Consider the following 23,481-nt stretch of genomic DNA (forward strand, 5'->3'; position numbering starts at 1 on the left):
ACACACGTAGAATGTGAGTGGTGTAAGCGTGTGTATGTTTTTCCTTCCGGTTTCTGTGAAGCGATGTTGTCTCAGTTCATTTCCTCTCTGAGCCTCTTTTTTTCTCAGTTAGAACTTCTGATACACTGTGGATGGTTTGTAGTTTAGTGACAAGTGAGAGGTCTAGTTAGAATCTGTACCATTTGCTATTTTGAGAAAGATAGGAGATCTTTAAATTATTATTGCAACAGAGCTCTGTGGAATCTACTTTCAAAGTGGCTTAAGCTCCTTTCTAGGCTGCAATGAGGCAACAATTAATCTATTTTTAAGGCGAATGAAATTGAGATTTTTGTGATTTTATGGCCTCAATATGCTCCAGAGTTCCACTATAAGTTGTCATAAGCCATCCTTCTACCCTTCCACTGAGCAAATATTCACTGAGCCTGTACCCTCTGTTAGTCACCCTACTAGGGGCTAGGTACATAAATGGAGACTCTTCTATTTAAGATGTGTTATGGGGTCTTGACCAGTGTGGCTCAGTTCGCTGGGTGTCATCCTGCAAAGCAAAAGGTCACTTTTTCCAGTCCAGGCACATGCCTGGATTTCAGCTTTGGTCCCATTTGGGGCACATATGAGAGGCAACTGTTATTGATGTTCTTCCTCACATTGATGTTTCTCTCTCTCCCTAACTCCCTTCCCCCGTCTAAATATAAATAAATAAAATCTTAAAAAAAAAAAGTGGTATGGAAGCCTAGATTTGAGTATGTGAAAGGGAATTGGAAAGTCACTTAGTCCCAAACCCTTTGTGTTTTCTGGCTTGTCCTTTTAAGAAGCAATCAAGCAAATGTACCCTGAGGCTAAGTGCTCAGGTTTGAACTATCTCTACCCTTTAAAGACTTCTGACATTTCTGTGCCTTAGCTTTCTCATCTGCAAAATGGGTGTAATCATAGGGTTGTTGTAAGAATTAGGTAACTTAGCATATATAAAGCACTCAAAGAGTGCCTGGCACACATAAATAAATAAGAAGTATATAAGTATTTGCTATTATTATTAATGACATGTAATGTTATTATAAGCTCAGTCCTTTGCTTTTTTCCATCTCTCCCCTACTTTCTACCTCTTGTTGGTACCTAGAAAATGATTTGGAGACATAGAGGGTTGAGAAAAGAGAGAGATGACTGGAACAATTGATGCTCCCAAAATGATTCATTGGTACCTGATGCTCTTGCTTCTTCCTCCTCTGACACCAAGACAAGGAAAGGGTTGTTTTTGGTCCTCCCCTCATCCTTATACTAAATGTTGTATGTTGCACTCTTGTGACTTCTGTTCTTTTGTTTTGCTTTAATTTCAGATTCATGCCATTTATTTTAAAATGCTGAGCTAGCCCTGGCTGGTGTGGCTCTGTTGGTTGGAGCATTGTTTTGTAAACTGAAAGTTCATAGGTTTGCTTCAGGGTACATGTCTGGGTTATGCATTTGGTCTCCAGTCACAGCACATATGAGAGTCAACCAGTCGATGTTTCTCTCCCTCTCCCTCTCTTCCTCTCCCTTATTCTCTCTCTAAAATTAACAGGCATGTTCTCAGGTGAGGATAAAAAAGAAAATTTCTAAAGACATAACCTCAGAAGTTATACTTCATTATTTCTGCATCATTCTATAAAAAATGTTGAGCTAGCTTACATCACGCTAGGGAATATTCTGCCCATAAGCAGATACCACATTTGAACAAAGAAACACACACTCAGGCCAATACCTTGTGCAAATAAATTAATAATAAGAACACATATTAATCATTATACATATATTGCATCCTTAAGTGAAATTAGCAAAATCCATGATAAAAATATCAACTTATTCTATTGTTATATATCTCTCTCCCCCTTTAAAAAAACACTCTAAAATACATGTTATGTATCAAAAACTGTTACAGATTTGGGGTAGAATTAAAACTTTAATAAATAAAAACTTTCCCAAGTTTTATTTTATCATTATTTTTTAAATCCTCACCTGAGGATGTGTTTATTGATTTTAGAGAGAAGGGAGAGAGAGAAAGAGAAAAACACTGATGTGAGAAAGAAAAGTCAATCAGTTGCCTGCTGTACATGCCCCAGCTAAGGATTGAACCTGTAACCTAGGTGCGTGCCCTGATCAGGAAGTGAACCCCCACAACCTTTTGGTGTACAAGGCAATGCTCCAATCAATGGAGCCACCAAGCCAGGGCCCAAGTTTTATTTTATAGTACAGAATATTCATAAAAAATTGATAGAAGTAGAGGAGCAATATAAACATATATTTTTTCAAAATGTCCCTCTATTCATTTTCTATTATACTACCCAGCTAAAATATTATGTTCTTCATTAGATATTTAAGCAGTATAAATTTAAATGTGTCAATTATAGAAAAAATAATTTATAGAGTATAATGAGAAGATGAATGGCGTTGAGTTGTCTCCACAAGTCAATGACATTCTAGATATACTAACTAAAGCTTGGCTTGGCCATAATTTAAATAAAGTACTTGAGTTTAGCAACTTGATTATACTTAGCTCTGTTCTTTTATCTACATCCTCATGGCTTCTTTTCCCACTTTGAGAATGGGGAGAAGGCATTTTTGTCAAAGCAAACTAAGAAGACCAATCTTTGTCCAAAAACAGATCAGAAAAACAAGTTAAATATTTTTCTTACTTGGAAAGATGAAGGTTTTCTATGTCTGTTTTCCTACTTGCATCTTAGATTATTTTCTCCTTCTTCTTCTCCTTCTTCTTTTCCTTCCGCTTCTTCTGGTTTGTTTTCTTCTTTTTGATTAGTAGTAGGTTATGCCATGTGTCAAAATTTTGATAAACCACAGATGGTTCTGACAAAAACCAAGCAGCTGTAATTTTTAATCACTCTATCCAATAAAGGCCATGTTTACATTTTCAGCTTTATTCAAACAGTCTTTTTGAATGCTTTGATTAGCTTCTTCATGCCATCTCAGTTAGATGGGATATCAGTTAGCACCGCAAAATGGTTTATAACTACCTGTTAAGCAATAGCCAAACCTCAGGGAACTGTTTTGAATTTGCCATGAATATTTCGTCCAGGAAGTGAGCTGTTGTATGGAGTGGAGGTTGAAGGGTAGGGAAGAGAGAAATGAGGAGCTAAAAAATTAGAAATCTATGGCCAAGTTGTGTGTGCATTTGTGTGTGTGTGTTTCATTCCATTTGCTTGACTCATTTCCATCCATGATTGAAGACAGTATTAGCTACAGAGAATCAGCTGCCCACTGAGGAATTTAAATAAATATGCTCAAGAGTTGGTTTGGCAAGTTTTAAGAGCAATATTGTCTAGTATTATAATATATGCCTTATTCCCACTCAAGAATAGGAGTTAGTCTTGTGGTTTTCATTTTTAGTTGAAGAAATCAGAGTTCAAAAAGATCCAGTCCTTTTGTCCATTCAATACTACTCTGTACCTAAAAACTCCCCTGAGCTTCCCTGTGCATTTTTGATAGATTGGTCCACAAGACACAGGGCCTGCCCTCAATAAATTCATAACTTAGTGAAGAAATTATCTAGTGAGATAACTATTGTGATGAATTGGTTTACTCATGATAATAAAAGCAGCTATTGAATAAGTGCTATGATAAATAAGAAATGAATGAAAATCAGCTCCTTCCCTAAGAGAAATTACAATCTAGTAGACATGGCAAACCGAACTCTCTATCTTTTTCTTCTGCTCTCTAGTGACTCACAACCCTCATTTTCTCTCTCTAATACAGGACATTTTTTGTCTTCTGCTTCTTCTGTTCTCCCAGTCCAGCAGGCAAGTCTTGGAATCTAGTGCTCTTACATTGTCAACACCTCATGACCAGTTATTTTAGCAATGCGTTAATATTGATTTCCATTTTCTTGTTCTTCTGAGTACTCACCCATTCACAGCCCCAGGAGGAAGCTCAGTCTACTTTCCCTCATGCTCCAGAGCTGCTCAGATTCACTGGGAAATGTCAACAAAAGCCAATCTCTTTCCTTGCAAATTCTCCCCAAACAACCTCAACTGAGACACTTTTACTGCTCAGGAATCTGTCACTTCCCACCGACTATCTGTCAAGTCTTCTTTCCAAAGATTTCTCACTCTGCAGAAACTCTGAGCCTAACACTCACCTCATGCCATGCCAAGGGTAAGAGCTACTAATGTGGGCTCTATTAGCATCTCTGATGGTCTCTGAGAATTCCACCCTTCCATCCATCCTGTTCTTCATTCTTGGCTCATCTTTCATCCTTTGAATGATAGATAGCTTCAAGCATTACCACTTCATTAATAACAATAGTAATAGCTATCATTTTTTATGCTTATCATGAGAAGGTAAATGGCATTTGCAAAGATGAAACCTTTCTTTTAGCTCATGGAATAGCTGTTTGAAGAAACATGAGCACCTAGAAGAGCAAAAAGAAAAAAGGCTGAATTATTTTTAAGAGAAAACTAATGGAAAATTCGAAAGATTCTGATTTATTGAAAGCATTCATTGAATGAATATGGGCATTCGGCTATCACCAAGCACTGATTTCTCTGTTACTTACATACTGTTTACCTATCCTTCTACTAGGTGGAAACCATCTTTGACTTCCCAAAAAATTGATTGGAAAAATCTTCTTGGTGGTTTTTCGTAATTTTTCAATTAATTAAAAAAATCTACAAGGAATAAATTCATATTGTAAACAAGTAACATTGCAGGTAAAACTAAAGGGCATTTTGACCATCAACCCTAATGTTAGTTTTAGCCCCTGCTTTTTCCACAGTGAAACCTTGCCATCAATTCGGAATGTATTTTTCCAAGATATTTTCTAGGCAATTTTATAAATGTATGTAACTACTGTCCATTTGCAACTGTGCACACGTGCAGTCTCACCCATGAGCGTGTTTGTGCTCATGGAACATGAGACTGAAACCATCATAGTACAACGGTTTCTGAGGGAACTATATAAACTGCTGTTCTGGTTTCACACAAAATAGCAATTTGAAAACAACATCTTATTCGTGAGAATATTGAAAATAAAACTACATGGCTGCTTTTGTTGGTTGAAGAAATTAGATTCCGTGTTTTTGTCTGACTTTTCTAAATATACAGAAATGTGGACTTACACCCAACTGATTTGCCTCTGAGTCAAGACTCCCAGTCAGATACCAAAGGTCCATTATTATGTGATAAAGCAATTTTATGGATTTTCCTTTTGGCCTACACAATTACTTAACCAAAAACCAAGTCAAATCATGCCTCTCTCTAGATGTGTCTGCTGCTCCTGACAATGACTCCAGTTCCAGGTGGGGACAGCCAAGACCTGGGATCACTGACAGTCATTTTCTTTCAACAATGGCTGAGTCTTTATCTTTCCTTTTCCTTGAACATTTCCTCCTTCCCATTCTCAGAACAGCTTCTGTTTTACAATTCCATATTAAGAGATTACTGCTTTAAAAATAAATGTTTTTAAGTGATTCCCAGTACTTTAAACCTCAGAACCGTTTGTTTTTTTCCTTAGTCCATATGTAATAATTTTACTCTAAGACAATAGAGGAAATACAACTTAACCCTCCTCAGTTTTTACCACATCTCTTCCCATTATATAAGCAAAAGCCTTGTGTCCACATGTTCAGAGAAGCCCTAAATTCCAGTTCCTTGGCTCTATCTACAGTCTTACTTTGCCTCCTTTTCTCTTCTTTGTCTCATGCTCAGCTTTCCCGAAAGAGTAGTTCATGTTCTATGACTCCACTCCCACCCTTTCCATTCCCTCCTTCTTTACTGCGTGTGGGTCTTTCATTCTTCTGTCTGGCTCCTGGTCCTGCTCTGCACTGAAGTTGTCCCTGTGGATATCACCATGGCAGCCTAGGTGATGAAACCATTAGACATTACAGTCTCTCCCTCTGTTCATTTAAAATGACTGATCCCTTCCTTCCTCTCAGACCCCTTCTGGCTTTCTTTGGTGAACCCTACTCAGCCTTGGTTCACCTCCTTCATGGTTCACTACACCTTCTCCACTTACTGCTACCCGTGTTTCCCCATTGGACCTCACACATTTGGGACAGGATAGTAAGAGGTTAGAAAAATTCCTTGGCATGTGGAGTAGGGAAAATGAAACAGACAGCAGAACAAACTTGCTAAGCAATTTACAGCCAGGTACAGATGGTCACAGAAGGACCCCAGTGCCTGTCAAGGGGCAAAACTGGGAAAACAAGGACCTTGCCCCCAGGGTAACCTCTCCTTCACTGGCTTTACCTCCATGAAAGTAACATCTAGGAGATAATATCTAGGCCTCAGATGTATTTCAGCTCCAGGACTAAAAAAGCAGCAAAACCAGGTAGGCAATGCTAGAATCAACTGCAATGAATTAAAAAAACCCTGCCCTGCCACTGACCAATTAATCAGTGGAGATCATGACCCTGAAAGGGCACACCTGGAGAACTGATGAATATTTTACTGAATCCCTCCTCTGAGACCTACCATAAAATTCCCACCTGCAAGAAAGAGAAAAGAGACCCAGCTTCTGCACTCTTTTTCTAGGGAACAGTCCCTGCCATTTCCTTTCCCTTCTTCTTCCCACACTTCTTTCTTCACAGGCAGTTGTCTCCTAAACTCCAAGACAACAGGCAGCTGGCAGCTTGTCCCAGACTAATCCTCTGAATCTGTCCCAAAGCCCTCTTTTCACTGACTTCCCAGTGGGCTAAGGAAGCCCTGCCTAGGCTCTTCTCTTGCTTCTTCTATGCTAAGCCCTTCCTTGTCTTACTGCCCCCAGCTTTAATAGATGTGCCCTCATGGTCACCTGGACTCATGTTGTGAAATCTTTTCCATACAAAGACAAAAACCCACATGTACCAGCTGGCTCTAGGCAGATCTGCTCAGGGCCAGGTTCCTGTCTGGTAACATTTTTACTCTATAACTCTCTGGTTGGAATCATCTACTTCCATTTAAGTCTGGGTTAAACCTTTGCCTCTTGAACTCTCCATTAACATAATTACCATACTCCTAGTCTCTGTTCAGTTCTGGCTGCTTTAACAAAATAACATGAAGTTGGCAGCATAAACAACAAACATTTATTTCTTACAGTTCTGGAGGTTGGGAGTCTGAACAGGAAGTTCAGAACAGGACTCAGAACAGGAAGTTGGCATGGCCACCTTCCAGTGAGAACCCTCTTCCTGGTTTGCAGATGGCCACCGAATTGCTGTGTCCTTACGTGGGGAGACAGAAAGAGTCTATGTTGTTATTCAGGCTCTAATCCCATTCGTGAAAGCTCCATTCTCACAACCTAATTACTTCCCAAAGTCCCATCTCCTAATACCATCAAATCGGGGGTTAGTCTTCAATATAAAGTGAGGTAGGGACACAAACAGTCAGTCCATAGTAGTCTCTCTCCCCCAAACATTGCAAAACTTTCTCTTGCTTCTTAAATTTAATCTTTCACCAAATCCTGTGGTTTTTTTTTCTTTAAACTAAATCTCAAATGTTGTTGTTGACCCATTCAATTTCCTCTATACATACCCATTGCCACTACCTTCATTTTGACTTTCCTTGCTTAGGTTATCTTAATTCCTAACTGTGACAGCCCTCCTCTACCTCTAATACTTAACACACTGCTGGGCACACAGCAGGTTCTTGGGAAATAAGAGTTGAATGAACATCTGAACAATACTAGATATTCTCAAAGTCAAATTTCAAATCTCTTCATGTCACTGTCTACTTAAAATTTTCCACTAGAACATTTGCCTAAAAAATAGAGTTGAACTGACTTCATGGGTGAGATCCGTGCTATCTTCTTAGATTCTCTTCTGCTTGCCCATCTTTAAAGTGCCCTCCACCCATCAAGCTGAACTGCTCACTTGGTCCCTAATATTTTCTATCTTTTCATAATTGCGGCCTTGTAAAGTCCATTTCCTAGACTACACTTCCTTCTTCTCTTTTTAGCAATGTCCTTCAATACTGTACTCCCCTAGACAAAGGATTCTTTCCTCCTTTTACTGTCACAAGGAATTTAATTACTTCATTAATCACATAACATCACAATAGTGTGTCTCCCTCCCCTGGACTTCAAGGCTCCTGATGACAGGGAACTAACTACTCATTATTCATTTGGGGGGCCAAATGAAACGTTTTACAAAATGGCCTGCAAAGGTCTTGCTCCAGAATCACCTAAAAGGCTGGTTAAATATAGATTCTGAGGCCCCACCCTTGAACTGCTGAATCAGATTCTCTGGGGAGTCAAACCCTCCCAGGTAATTCTTATGTGCATGAACATCTGAGAGCACAGCTACAGTAGCCAACAAATATTTGATGAATAAAAACATGATGAAAAGTACTGAGATCCCTACTCCTAAAAATCTGTTCTATTCCCTTCACTCCTTCGGGGTATATTTTTGCTGGAGACAGACCTAGGGAATTTGGCTCAGTCATGGATCAAAGGGGCCTAATGGAAAACAGCTTTGCATTATTCTCTAATCAAGTCATGAAAAGTACCTATTGTCCTGTCCAAATGCCAAATTAAGTTTAGGGTCATTCAGAGCCCTGAAGATGGTTGGCTGTGATACAAACTGACACATTCTTGCTCAAGTGAGAACTGGTATTGCTGGCATGTTATGCATTTATAATTCACCAAAGCCAAATTCTTGAGCTGAAGTAGTCCACAAGTACCTTCTAAGGAGTTGGACCGTCTCATTTGCTGTGTTTCTTGCCAGTCTTGGTAACTCTGGTATCAGTTAATAGCTCTCCCCTGTTGACATTGGGTGGATTATGAATGGGCTTAAAGGGTTTCAGACTTTAGGTGAGGCTAATGGGCTTGTGAAGATAGGCATGTCTTGTTTAAGCCACAAAGTCTCTAAAATATCTTCTTAAAATTTCTTCTGATTTTGTATTCCATTAACACAATCTTGAGATCTGTCACATTGTACCACACCAGGCTTAATGAAGACTACAAAAATATGCATCATCTAAATGACCTCATGACTATACAAAGTATCCTCAACAAATATTTCTTGGATGTATTATTTGGTAAATGACTAAATCTTTCCAAAAGTACATAGAATGAAAGTGTAGGAATACACTGACATGATTGGGTAGTTAAATACAAATATATATACCTGAGTGATGGGAAAAAAACAAAGGCATCAAGAGTGATTTGAGATTGGTGGTACTTTGTGGAAGAATTGAGATTGGGCATGGCTCCAAAAAGAGGCAAGATATGGGGTGACAATTAAGCCATCTCTTAGATTGTCATTATAATGTCACAGCTAGGCCAAGCTTTGAAGGTCGTCTAATTTATTTTAGCTTATGTTACTTATTCTTTAGCATTTCCAATATTTATTATGTTGCAGGGAAATGAAGCGACCAGACACAGAGGGATTCTGGAGTACGAGGTTTATTCCTTTACGTGCACGGGCCCAGAGGAGTCAGTCTCCAAATTCTGAGCCCCGAACAAAGGAAGGATTCTTGGGGAATATATAGATTAGGGGTCTTCCTGTGTACATGACAAACATGGGGTACAGAAACAGAATGTGATAATCGTTCTATTAGTGGGGGTGCCAGTTCCAGTCCTACTGACTGTCCGACTATTTGCTTTCCCAGCGGGGGTGCTAGTTCCAGTCCTACTGACTATCCGCTCTCCAGACAGCCCCATCACTCTCCTATTGCGCCTGGGGTCCTAGGAGAGCCAAAGTCTCCTGAGGCTTCTCCTTCAATTATACAAGTAGCATATACTCATTGTTGAAAGAGAAAAATAAGTAATTTTAAAAGATCACATAATGTTACATTGGAATGTGTACTTTTTTTTTTAAAGATTTTATTTATTTATCTTTAGAGGGAAAGGGAAGTAGAGAGGGAGAGAAACATCAATCTATGGTTGCCTCTCATGCATCCCCTGTTGGGAACTGGCCCGCAACCCAGGCATGTGCCCTGACTGGGAATCGAACTGCAGCAGTTTGGTTCACAGGCCCGCGCTCAGTCCACTGAGCTACACCAGCCAGGGCGGAATGTGTACTTTTAAAATGTTTTTCTATACATATGGCTTAAAACAGAACATATTTATTATTTTACAGTTCTGTAGGTTAGAATTCAACACAGGTCTAACTGGGCTAGAGTTAGCAGCATTCTTCTGGGAGGTCTAGGGGAGATCCCAGTGCCTTGCCCTTGCCAGCTTCTAAAGGCTTCCCCAGTCCTGGGCTCCTGGCCCCTTCCTCTGTCTGCAGAGTTAACAGTGTTAAATCTCGATGACCATTCATCTGGAATCACATCTTCCCCCAACCACAGCTGGGGAAAAGTTCTCCTCTCTGCTTTACGGACCCATGTGATTGGAACAGACTCACATAGATAATACAAGAGCCCATCTTAAGGTCCCTAACTGAACATCTGAAAAGTCCCTTTTACCATGTAAAGTGACATATCCACAGAATTAAGACATGGACATGTTTGGGGGACCATTATTCTGCCTATAGCATATAGATATTACAGAGCTGGTGGATATTTGGATCTATTAGTTAAACTCTTTTGGATAGCAAGAATCGGATACAATCCAGTTCTCTGCTAATGGAGATTTATGATAAATAGGTATAAGGAAGAACTGCAAAGAGTTTGAATACACAGAGGACTGAGCCTCCTAGGAACTGTCATTTTATTCTTAGCCTATAGATACCATGACTTTTTGCTGTCTTAACATCAGGCATCCCTGCCACCATATGAGGTCACTGGCTATTTCTGCTGCAATCTTGACTCTTCTCAAACCTTTCTAGCTTCCTCCAATGTCCTTCTTTTACTGCTTAGCTTCTTAGTTTCTATTGACTCATGGCTTCTGCTCACTGTCTTCTCTCCACGAGTCTCTTGGTTTCTGGACTTTTCTGTCACTTTTATTTCTTTGTGTATGCCAACTTCAGGCTCCCTAAGAAAAATGCTCTAGTAAAGTCTGCTGGTCACCACAGGGCACAGGACATGCCTGTCTGAGAGAGGGTTCCCCTGGGTTATCTCATCTGCTGCCACCAGTTTAAGGATGGCTGTCTTCAAAAACAAATGCCACTGCTTGGTTCCATCATCAGGGTCACAGGGTCAAATGTAACCATCTGAATGTGAGGAATCACTTAGGGTTATTTCCCTCACAATAGAGCCACAAGCAAGTGAGCACAGAAAGAATCTTTAAATCCTAGGGCAGAATGAATGTCTTCCTAAAGTGCCCCTGCATGTACTGCAGTAAAACTGTATCTGGGAACTACAACTAGAATAATGGAGCTGAACAAAAGAGTTCAAGCAGGGGCTGAATGAGAGAAAAGGAATGGTGCCCAGAACTAATACTGAATATGGGTATTTTGAAAACAGGGTAGGTAATTGCTTTCAGTACTTGAGGGCTAATTGCGGGTCTTTAACAAAAGAGGCCACACAGACTTCTGAAAATTCTAAAATTATATCAGTTTTATCAGTAACCAGGACCTCAATTTGCTCCCACAAACCTCTCAGGACCTTGTGAAATAGGCATTGGAAAGAGGACTCAAATGTCTCTAAATGGTGCACCCATTTGCTTCTCCAACTACATTTGCTCTGCAAAGGGGAAAGTGGCCTCATTAACTTGGAAAGAATGAATCTAAACAAGTTTCAGGAGAAAAACTCTCTTGGGCATGCTGAACCCTGCCACCCCCCCCTTCCCCTTCTGAATGGAAAAATGCTGCAGTAAATGTTACATCTGATATTTCCCACAGAAATGTGTGCTGTGGTCACAGCTCAAAGATGCCAACACAAATCTCAAGCACAGCCACCTCCCGACAGAGAGCACAGTCCGGGCTGTTTTTAGTCTGGACCTTAGTAACCAGTGACAACAGTTGATTTCAAATTTCAATTAATTATGTGGGAAGAAATGGATGTCCAGTAGACAGGGAGACAGGGTGCTCTTAGCATGAATGTTTTCTCCCTGGTGGCTGAGAGTTGGGATGCTGCCATATCACACACAACCAGGACTTTTTCTATGTGGTATGCTTTTTTTCTCTTGTTGTGTTTTTAGAGAGAATGCCAATGGCATATTGTCTCCTGAACTTTTTATACCCTATAATAATTTATGGGATTTCTTCATTTTTCACTTGGAAATACATGACATACTTCATATAGGCAAGCAAAAGATTTTTTGGAGCAATGACCATTCTGTTAGGAGCTCAGAATAAACTAATGAGTAAAAATATACACAGTATACTGTGTATATCAGGCATTTTAGCTACAAGAATATAAAAATAGAACTTATAGTGGCTCGAACGATAGATTTTTTGTTGCCTAATCAAGCAAGAAGTCTGAGGTTAGGTTATCCTGGGGTTGGTTTATTCAGTGGATCAATAAATGTCTTCATGTCAGCTTTATTCTCAGGTGGTTAGTTCTTTCATGATTGCAGAGTGGCTGCTATAGCTCTATATAGTGCATTCTCAACCCCGTGCAAGTGAAAATGAACACATAAATAAACAAAGCCGAAAGGAAGGCACTCCCCTTTCGGGGTCCCTGTACCTTCTTCTGAGAGAAGATTCATTTCTTAGAAGGATGGTCTCCCTCCCTTACTCTCCCATCCCCTATTCTCCCCTCCCCTCTTCCCAGCAGAAATGCCCTCAAGTCTTAGGAAATCTATCAGAGGCTTGTTCCTAAGCCAATCAATACAAAACAAATAAAATAGTCATAATAAACCAGTCGAATTTTGCCTTCTGAGGTTAGGAAAGGGCTCAGTCTTTCCTAAAGAACGAGCTTGCCCCATACACAAACAAAATTCAGCTCTTTTGTCAGGAAGAAGGGGTTTTAGCTTTTGGGTAAGAGATCAGTCGGGTCTGCCTCAGTGTGGACTTGCAGACAACATAGGAGGGAAGGAGAAAACTCCTTCACACATGTTGTTCACACCATCTGAAAGACTAATATTCCAGTATCCTCTTTGCTAGTGGTAGTTTTAAGATCTTGGGTTAGTCATTTAACTCTTCAAATTTCTGCATATGTAAAATGGGAAATCATTTGTATCTCCTTGGAGGTGTTATAAGCATCAAATATATTAGTGTATGCACAATGCCTACCACTGTGTCTGGCCCATAAGAATTGCCGAATAAATCCCACTCCCTTCCTCAAATCCCTCAGGTTGCTTGCAGTCTAAATAGCTGTGTAACTGACATGTCACCAGCTTTTATTCTGATTGATAGGCACATGGTGAGCATGTGCAGAGACTTCATGGGGCAGGTGATAATATCATATTGCCAGGAACCATGAAGGTCTACAAAATGCTTTTGCTACAGTTGGTGCTTTCCTTTTTTTCTTTATCTTTCTTCTACTCTTGTCAACTCCCTTTCTTTTGGAACTTTATCTTCTCTTGTGTTCTATGACTACATTCTCTTGGTTTCCCTCCTGCCTCTCTAGCTACTTTTTTCTATGCTTCCATATAGGGCCCTCCTTTTGGCCAGCCCCAGAGCTGTGTTCTCCACCTCCACTGCAATCTCACATGTCAGTTTTGGAGGTGACATTTTATCCTTTAGTGCACCTTCATTTTCTAGTTACATGTTTGACACATATTATGCATTTAATGCCTATTTCATTAATACATTTTTCTTCAATCATTTACTTAAGTATTTATTGAGTGCCTATTATATGTCTAATACTGTTCTTCATGCTGAAGATACAGCAATAAAAAAAACAGACCAATCCCTGCCTTTATGAAACTTACATACTAGCGAAGAGACAATGAATAAACAAACATTTCCTATGTCAGAGGGAGTAAGTGCTGTGGGAAAACATAATGCTGGGTAAGTAGGGGAGGACGGACATGAGTAGGGACAAGTCCACTCAGGGTACCTAGGAATGCCTCTTTAATGACACAATATTTGTATAGAAACCTGAGAGCAGCGAGTGACCCAAACATAAGGCTAGACAGAGGGAACAAAGAGCACTAATGCTCTGGGCTGGGACTGCACTTGGCATCTTCAAGGAATCCTCAAGTGGCTAGAATGAAATGAGCCATATAAAAGAGGAAGGAAACAGATTAGGGGCCATGGGGGAGGTCAGGGAGGGCCTCACAGGCAATGTTAGAGCACTGGCCTCTGTTTTGAGGGAAGGAAAGCCGTTGAGGGTTCTAAGCAGAGGAGTGATATGATCAAACATGCTCTTAGGGGATCCGTGTGACCACTGTGTTGAGAAGAGACCTAGGAGGCTGGAGCAGAGGCAGGATGTCTGTTAGTAGACAATTACCATAACCAAGGCAATAGATGGTTGGGGCTTCGATTGGGGAAGTAGCAATGCAGTGGTTAGAGTTGGGTGAATTTTGGTTTTAATGTGAGGTAAGATCAATGGGATTTTCTCTTGGATGTGGGAAGTGAAGAAAAGAAATCAAGGATAAACCCACATGTTTTGGTTCCAGCAAGCAGAAGAAGCGACTGTAATTTTCTGAGGAGAACTGTGGGGAAGCAGGTGGGGGTGGGAATGAAGAATTAGATTTGAGTCAGGTTAAGTTCCCCTGGGTTATTTAGGCATTGATGTGTAGCTGTTCAGGAGGAAGTTGGGTTTAGGAATGTGGAAGTCAGAGGAGACAGACCTTTGGGCATCAGCATGGATGTAGATGACATTGAAAGAAGTGACACTGGATGAGATCACTGGGGGACACATGAAAAAGGAAGCAAACTGGGGACTGAGCACTGGGTAGGCCCAGCCAAGAGGTCGAGGAGAGGAGTGAAACCAAGAGGAAATGGAAAACAGGTGACCTGAGAGGAAGGCGGCCCACCACCAGCATGTGAGGTCCTGAAAGGCCCATGGTGAAAGAGTGTCCAGCACGAGGTGAAAGCATGTCAGCACTTGGTGGGGAAGTCTGCAGGGGCTGAGAAAGGCCTGATGGACTTGGTGATGTGTGGGTCTTTGGTGGCTGTGACAAAGCAGTTTCAGCTGTGGGTGCGAGAGGAAATGGGAGGAGAAGTTGGAGGCGGCAGTACAAACAAGTCCTTCAAGTTGCTTTGCTGTGAACGGGAAAATGGGTAATAGTCAAGTGACTATTACCCTCAGTCTTTTGAAGTTTAAGAGAGGAGATTTGGTATTCTTGAATGATAAGTGAAAATCTAATAGAAGGGGACATTTTTATGGTTTAGGAAGGAGGAGTGAGGTCCATGAGAAGGTTTAGGGGTGGAATCCAGGGAATAGAGAAGAGCTCAGCTAAGTTACTCCATGACATTGCTGCTTCAGCATCTGTTCTGTTGGGCCCAGCACCCTGCATGGATCCTTCAGCTGTCACTGGCCCACATTCAATCACATTCCCTAGACAGGAACCACAGAGTCATAAGAAAATATAAGTTCCTGGTATGACTTTCCCAACAGCCGTTGTGATCAAGTCTTCCCCACCTCCAAGGGCCTTCCCCTTGTATGCCCCTTAGGTAAGACCTCTGTGTAACTTACCAAAACCCCACTAATTTGGGTTCCAAAATTATATATCCACTTACCTTCTGATATCTATGCCCCAGGATTTCCCATAGGAAAATCAAAGTCATTTTCCCTCTGTCCAATTCCACCTAACACTTCTATGCTCCCTATTTCAGAGAATGTCACCCTCAGTGCTCCTATTTTCCAAAGTAGAACAATTAAGCCTTTGGATAGCTCATAAACTAGCATAGGACGATGGTTCTTATTTTCCGAGATTGAAAACAACTGGTATGTGAAGCACAAGGTATGAGATGGTGAGCCTCCTCCATTCAACAAAAGACCACAAGAAACATTGAAATTGAGCAGTTTATTCTTCATTGGTCCTGCAGGAAATACACAGTACATTTCAAGGGGCCATGGGGGGAAGTCAAGGCAGGGTGCAAGGAGAGACATCAGCAGCACCTGGGCACATGCCCTGACTATATTTATGGGTGGAGTGCCTTTTGGTTCTTGGGCTAAGACCATTATTAGCTCAGTTTGAACACTATCAAGTCAAGATATCTGTGAGAGATGCAAGTGGGAAGGGTGAGTATCTGCTGTAGATGATATTTTTTCTATAGTAATTATGAGATATGCGTATGGACCAATGTGCATCCAGTTCAACTGGGGGTTTTACCTACATCAGATGGCGAGTCAGTAGCTTTAAAGCCATGCTTCAGAGTCTATAGTTCTAACAAACTCCCAGATGATGCCAATAATATTGGTCCACAAACTGCACTTTGAGGAGCGAAAGTTAGGAGACAGAAACCCATGCAGATCATTTCAATTTAATATGTTAATTTTTATAATAATAAGGGAATGACATGAACATACCTACTAAGTAGATTAAGGCAAAACCATGGAGACTGTTCACTGTCAGGCTAAGGAATGTATTCTTGATTCTGAAAACAATGTAGAGCAATGGAAAGATTTGATCAGTGGGATCACATGGTTTTATTGCAAAATGCTAAAAGCAGTTGTGGGGATGTAGAGTAAAGCCTACAGAACATGGTCAGTTGTAGTCAGGAACGTAGTCAGTCACACTGTAATAACCAAGTATTTGTGGTGTCAGGTGGGTTCTAGACTCATTGAGGGGATCACTTTGTAAGTTATATAATGTCTAACCAACTATGCTGCACACCTGAGACTAATATAATATTGAATGTAAACTGTAACTAAAATGTTTTTAACTTAAAAAAAGAAATGAAAGTCAATCATGTGTTGACTTCTCTGTAGGTAGTGGAGATAAAACAGTGAACAGTGAACAGGAAAACCAGAGACCTGTCCTCAGGGAGCTAACCTGTGGAGGGAGTTAGACAGGTAATAAGATAAGTAAATAAACAAGATGATTTCAGATTGTAGACCTGCTATAAAAAAATAAGAAGTGTTAATGTGCTTGAGTGTGGGAGACTCCTCTAGTGGGAGGTTGTTTTTAAGCCAAGAGCTAACAATGCAGTGGAGTTGCCGGTCCTGGCAAGGATCCAAAAGGATTTGCGGAAGAGAATTCTGGGCAGAGGGAGCAATGGGGCGATGGCCTTGAGGCAAGAAAGAGCAGTGAGACAGGAAGACCAATCCTGTGATGGTCTTCCTGACCAATCAGTGTGATGGGGCCTTGTGAGCAAGAGGAAATGGTATGAAATGGGGTCAGAGAGATGAACAGAGGCCAAATCATAAGGGCCTTTGAAAGTTGCAATAATGACTTTATATTTCATTATAAAAGTGGTAATAAAATAATATGATTTTTAAAAGATTACTCTTGCTATTGTGTGAAGATTGAATTGTGAGTATGTTTGTGGGGTCAGGTGGGGGGGCGTGCTCAGAACTGTGCTTTAAAAAGATGAAATGTGTCAGCAACATGTAAAACAGTTCAGAGGGGGAAAGCAGCTCTTCAGAAATGTCTACAATTACGGTTGAAGAGAGCATGAACTGGGGAACTCAGACCCGCACTTCCAAATGAGGTGACAGGATATGAGCCAAGATTCAGATAATCCCCAACTCTCCTCAGTCAGGCATGGAGGCCAGGACTTCCTCACTAATTCTCTCACGTAATCCTCTCCAAAACCCCACAATTCTGATTACAAATATCAGTTTCCAGGTTTTAGCCCAGACTTACCACTAGAGAGCTCCACAGGCACCTGCTTGTCAACACATAAATGATTACTGAGTGTGTCACTACCTCCTCTGCCAAAGGGAGTGGAGAGGCTTATCATTTTTTGATGATCGATTTCTTTCTCTAACACTTTGTGCCTTTCTTTAAACCCTACTGATCAATTTACAACCCAAGTAGCAGTGAGATATCAGAAATCCCAGGATGAATCCACCTCAAAAATACCAAATTGCAAGGTTAGGAAGCCTATGAGGCAGTCTCTGCTGCTTGCTGGGTTGCTGTGCAATGCTGCTGGGAGATTTAAGGTACAAGCAGACCTTGGGGGTGATTCTTTTAGCTGCAATACTCATTTGTATTTTAATGTAAATGAGTTTCAGATCCTTCTTGAAAGAAAATTTTGCCTGGGAACTATGGATGGTTCTGGGCCCAGAGTCGGGGCAAAAGCCTTGGGGGAGTTGAATGGGGAAGGGGAAAGGGGAAGGAGTGGCCCAGAGCACTGAAGTTCACTTCCTTTCCTGTGTTTGCTGGAGCCAGGAAACAACTGCCCACCCCTTTCCTGAGCAGAGGGCTCTCAGCATGCTGAATGAAGAAGAAAATAATTTGGTTTTATAACTTTGCATTATCTGTGCTTGGTTAGATTCTCAAGTGAGCTGTTCATCTGGATGGTTACCTTAAAATATGCATTTTTTTCAAAAAAGGAAACTCCCACCTGCATTTGGACCCCTTTCCCTTGGTGTAGCTGCTGGGCTGTATCTCTAGACCAGAAAAGGTTTTGCAAGCAGAGGGGAACTACCAGAAAACGACAGGGAGAATGTTGTACTTGACAATTTTGTACTTGAATTTCGTTTTCACAGAAATAGGGAGATGAAAAAATTAGAAGGAAGGAAAGGGAGGGCCAATGTGCACCGAGCTCTGCTTGGGCGCTTCTCAGGAAGGTTATCTCAGGGCCCATTTTCCTCTGTTCTTCTTGGACTCTCCAGGATTAGTGATCAACTCCAGTAGTTTCCAGTTAAGAAACCCAGGGCTTGTGGCTCATTTTTCTCTACTATGAATCTCTTGATCATTCATTCCAAATACACAGAATTAGGAACCAGAACAGGTAGTAGTTGATGGTGAAATTCAGAGTATCCATTTAATTAATCTATTCATTCAGTAAACATTACAGCTTGTACCTGCCAAGAAACTGAGATATGGAAGAGAAAAACATAGTTTTTGCACGGGGAAAAGACTATAGATTTTTAAATAATGGGATATTATTTAAAATAATAGGATAGACCAGAGTATTTTTAAGGTCTGTTATAATATTAAAATTTATAGCTGATGGTGATCTGTCTTGAATATTTTGTTTGATTAATGATATACTCCGCAAAGTGAATTTTCTACACAACTGTTTCCTGAGATCATGCTTTGTATTGTGTGGCGAGTGGTCTTCAGGAGGTTGGAGGCTCAATCCAAAGTGGTCCACTTAGGAAAAAGTAATCATGAAATATCTTTCCCATGTGCTTTGTCTTAAAAGTTTATGCACATCCTATTTCTTAATGTATTTGACATGGTTTTATTATTAGAGGGTTTTATTATTATTCATTGAGACTCTAGGAAGATAGGCCAGCTTCACCCTTTTGGTTTAAATATTTATAAGTAGTTACAGCATAAACTCTGAGCAAGGATTAAAGTCCTTAGATGTCTGTATTTTCTGGTCTTTTTTTACTTGCCCACTCACTGCCAGCTTCCAGAGGCAGAGTCTGAGCATCGGCTTCCTGCAGAAGTGAAATAGAGTAGCTTAATCGAGTTACTTGATCTTTATAAATGTCCTGGTCCACAGGGAATCAAGTCATGCTTTCTGAGCTTTAGCATCTTAGCTACTCACATACAGTAAGTATTATTCACACCCATTTGGTTGCATGACTTTTCTTTACAAAAAGAGTATGAGATATAAAAGCCACATATATAAATGCCTGAAAGAAACACACATGCACTAATTGGATTCTTGGCAAAAGACTGAAAAAATGTCCCACAACCAATGGAGGAAGTTATTTTTAGAACAACTTTGCCCTAAAATGTGTTGGTGCTTCTGTGAATGAGTTCATAGCACATGCTACAAACTCTTTTGGCCTGATCCTTTGAAAATAATCTCCATTTTCCCTTTTTATTACACAATAAAATAAAATGAGCAGTCTCCCAGTGCTGTCTCTTGGAAGCTTTTCTCAGTTGAAAGCTCTTTTATTTCTACTTCCATTTTCTTGTCGCCTTTGCCTTTTCATATGACCTGCCTTTATAACCTAAAGGTGTTAATAGAAATTTAAGTTCTTTCCATCAATTCATCTAGAATTTTAGTTGTCCCCATTTTTAACCCATGAGCTCACCCTGATGATTCATCAGAGTTCCAATACTACAACCCTCTGTTATTTTTCTAATGAAAAGGTTGAAGACTAATACTTTATATGGCATTACAAGAGAAGGAGCAAACCACGGGTAGTTACTGAGATCTGACTTTGTGATAAGAGATCTGCCAATGATTAGAAGACCTCACCTAGCTGGTCTTAAAATGGAATTAGTTCGATGGTGCCAATGGGAATTAAGGGACAGCAGGGTCCCAGAGCAAACACAATACCTGTCTTTCCGATGCTCTTAATCTCAAAGGTAAATGAGGGAAATGGGTCTTTGTGAAGCCTAGCCACACATTCCTCAGCGATTATGGTACCAAATACTTGTGATTCAAAGTGACTGTTTATCAGATAGTAGAAACATCTATATCATTAAAGGATGTGAAGGTCTTCTTTTTTTTTTTTCTCTGTTTTATCGTTGTTCAAGTACTAGGGACTTTGACCTCCACTTCCTGCCACCACTTTTCCCCACCTCACCCACCCCCACCTCCCACCTTTAATTCTTAAGGGTCTTCTGTTATTGAAATTAATGCGTTCTGAAGTCATTTATCCATATCTGAGGCTGTATCCACAGAGGTTTTCAATAATCTTGGCCATATATATTCTTGGAAGGAAAGACAAGTTTACTTTTTCTAGAAAGCACAGCCCAGTCATAGATGTTTTCTTAGTGTGTCCTGTGTACTTTGCTTACAGAAAGACTCTCTACTATGTATATTATATTCTGGATGAATTTCAGAAACTCTATGAAAACAGGCATACTTACAGTACTTCTTTATGTTTTCAGCAACCTAGAATTTGGCATTTGAATTAAAGCAGCTTCTGAGAATGTGCATTGCTTTTAGGAGTTAGGAAAATCCAGAGGCCTTCTGTGCTCACAAGATCTTGCCCCTTAAATTATGCCTATAAAACTGTCTGATGATAGAATTATTCGGTCTATAGGTTTAAGCTTGAATATCTGGTAAAATGCAAGTAGTCTGTAACATTCTTTGTGTAGTTAGTCATTTAGACTTTAATGTGAATAAAGATTCTGAAAGATTTTGATATAGAGTGGAGAAGAGAGCTCACAGTACTGGGCTGCTATGGGTGATAATGAGGAAAGATTTTCTGAGGTTGGAAATAAATCCTGACTTTGCTTAATTCAGCAGTTGTGCATGGATGGCCTCGCCTTCAGTTATGAAACTCGTGCAATTCTTTTAAAAAGGAGGTGGTTCCAGACATGTAGCGCTTTTTTTGTGAATAGGAATGGAGCATGTGGTATCACAGAATCCGAGACCAACTCTCATTTCTGAAGGCCCCCTCTTGTGGGTGTCTGCCCTGCGCCAACGCGGGCAAATAGAAATGGCTTCTAGTCATAGGTCTTAGACGTCTGTATCTATTGCATATTCTTCATGCTGAATTTCTTGTTGCTGGTTACAGATTTGACTTTTGAAGCTGAATGTTGCAAACACTTCCTGTTAAATTATGGAGTCTGCATGTAAAATTTTCTTTTCTTGTAATGTTTTGTCTGATTTTAGTATCGGGGTAATCCTGAACTTAGACGATAAATTGGAAAGTGTCTCATCTTTTTCTTAAGAAAAATTTGTGAAGGAAAAGTTCAAATGTTTGATATATTTCAACAAGGAAAGACATTTGGGCCTAGGCTTTTCCTTGTGGAAAGTTTTTTGATTACTACAAGTGTGGAGGAAAAGAAAGTTAGTGGTTGTCCAATGACCACCCTTAGTAGTGACTGCTAGGGACATGGGATTTCTTTTCCAAGTGATACAAAGGTTCTAAAATCAAATTGTAATGATAACTGCACAACTGTGTGAATATACTAAAAACCACTGAGTTGTTTACTTCAAATGAGGGAAATGGCATGTGAATTATATTTTAGTAAAGCTGTTTAAAAAGCAGGTATTGATTCTGTTCATTCTCTCTACTGTTTCTCTTTTTGTATATTATTAATTTCTGCTTTATTTCCTTCCTTTTGATTTTTGTGGGTTTGCTCTTTTTTTAGCTTATGAAGTTGCAAATTTAATTTATTCATTTTTCTATTTTTAATTTCTTTAAAATTATGTATTTACCTCTAAAAACCTTTTAGCTTCAGCTAACAATTTTAAAAGCAGTACTTTTATTCTGCTGTAATATTTGTAATTGTCATACATTTCTGTCCCTAAAATTATAGCTTCAAAATACATAAAATACACAAATATTTTGCAGTGTGATTTTTTTCTCCCATGAGTCATTTAAGAGAAAATATAAAACATTTTCCAAATATGCGTTTGTGTTCACTATCTCCTGGTAGATTTATATTTTTATTATTATGTAGTACCCATGTTTATTCTTTTGAATGTGTTGTGTCTGAAATTTCACTCTGTCTAGCATTTGAGATTGTTATATAGAATTTCTTTGGTTATTAATTGCATGGTACAACTTTCCCACAATTGTTAATCCTTCTGTATAATTGTGTTTTAGACTTTGTTTAGTGTTTCTCATAAATAGCAGCTACCTGTCTTAAAAATTCCCAATTCATTCATCTCTGTCATTTACCTGATGAATTTGATCCATTTTCATGGTTAATAATTACTCATATATTTGCACTTATTTCTACTACCTTATTTTCTTTTTACTGTGTCTTTTTATTGGATCCTATAGATATCCATGTTTTCTTTTGAATAAAGTTGTGGGTTTTTTGTTTTGTAATGAATATTCTCCATGCATCTTTTTCCCCTCTCTGTTGGTTTGGTAGCATTTTTATTATTTTAGATCTATTATTTTTGTTATTATAATTCCTGTCTCTAATCTTTGACCATATTATTTTTCTGAAAGTCTAAATTTATTTTAAAAATTTTAAAATTGTATGTCAACTATAATTGAAAAATAAATTAAAAATAAAGAAAATAAAAGTACGTATTTTAAGAAAAAAGAAATATTACAAGCTCCTTGGGCAGTTGTATCTACCCATTAAATTACTACTTCCTAGAATTTTAAAACTTTTTTTCCACAATTGCTAAACTCAGTTTTAACATTAAATTAAATTAACTAACATGTTTGTTGTTAATTTTATGTTTACCTCTGTTTCTTATATTCCTTGTCTTTCCTCTGAGTCCTTTTAATTAAATATAGTCTTTCGTATTTGTATTCATGGGAATCAACTTATAGTAAACTCTAGGTATTTCTTTATGAATCTAAAAACATATTTATTGCTCATCATTTTGTTTGAATGACAGTTTGAGTATAAGTGTCTAGGCTGAGTTACTTTAATTTAGCATTTTGAGGATATTATTCTTTCATTTCCTGGTATCTGCTGTTGCTGTCAGTTTAACTGTCAGTCTTTTGTAAGTAATCTGTCTTTTTTACTCCAGTAGTTTTTAAGATTTCCCCCTTCCTTCTGTTCTCGATTATTTGTAATTTCACAGCATGTATTACCTTGTAGTAGTGATACAGGGTGCAGCCAGGGGGGCCCCCCAAAAAAAAGATTTAGAAAGGTGTCCAGAATTCAAAGTGTATAGAAATATTGGAGAGACATATAAGATGTCCTCACCGCCCCCCCCCCCAGGGGGAAGGGATGAATGGAGCCAGGCCATTGAGAGCTGTTTTGCATAGCAACAGTTTTGCAGCTAACCTCTGGAATGATTATTT

General features: G+C 39.4%; 1 pseudogene; it reads left to right on the forward strand.

Moving 5' to 3' along the window:
• The first annotated feature begins 14,811 nt into the window (after positions 1 to 14,811).
• LOC119054847 (UBX domain-containing protein 6-like) overlaps positions 14,812 to 23,481 on the forward strand; it is a 117,276-nt pseudogene continuing 108,606 nt past the window's right edge.

Source organism: Artibeus jamaicensis, unplaced genomic scaffold (assembly GCF_021234435.1).
Source record: "Artibeus jamaicensis isolate MK-2021 breed Jamaican fruit bat unplaced genomic scaffold, CSHL_Jam_final contig_482, whole genome shotgun sequence".
In the NCBI taxonomy this organism is placed as follows: domain Eukaryota; kingdom Metazoa; phylum Chordata; class Mammalia; order Chiroptera; family Phyllostomidae; genus Artibeus; species Artibeus jamaicensis.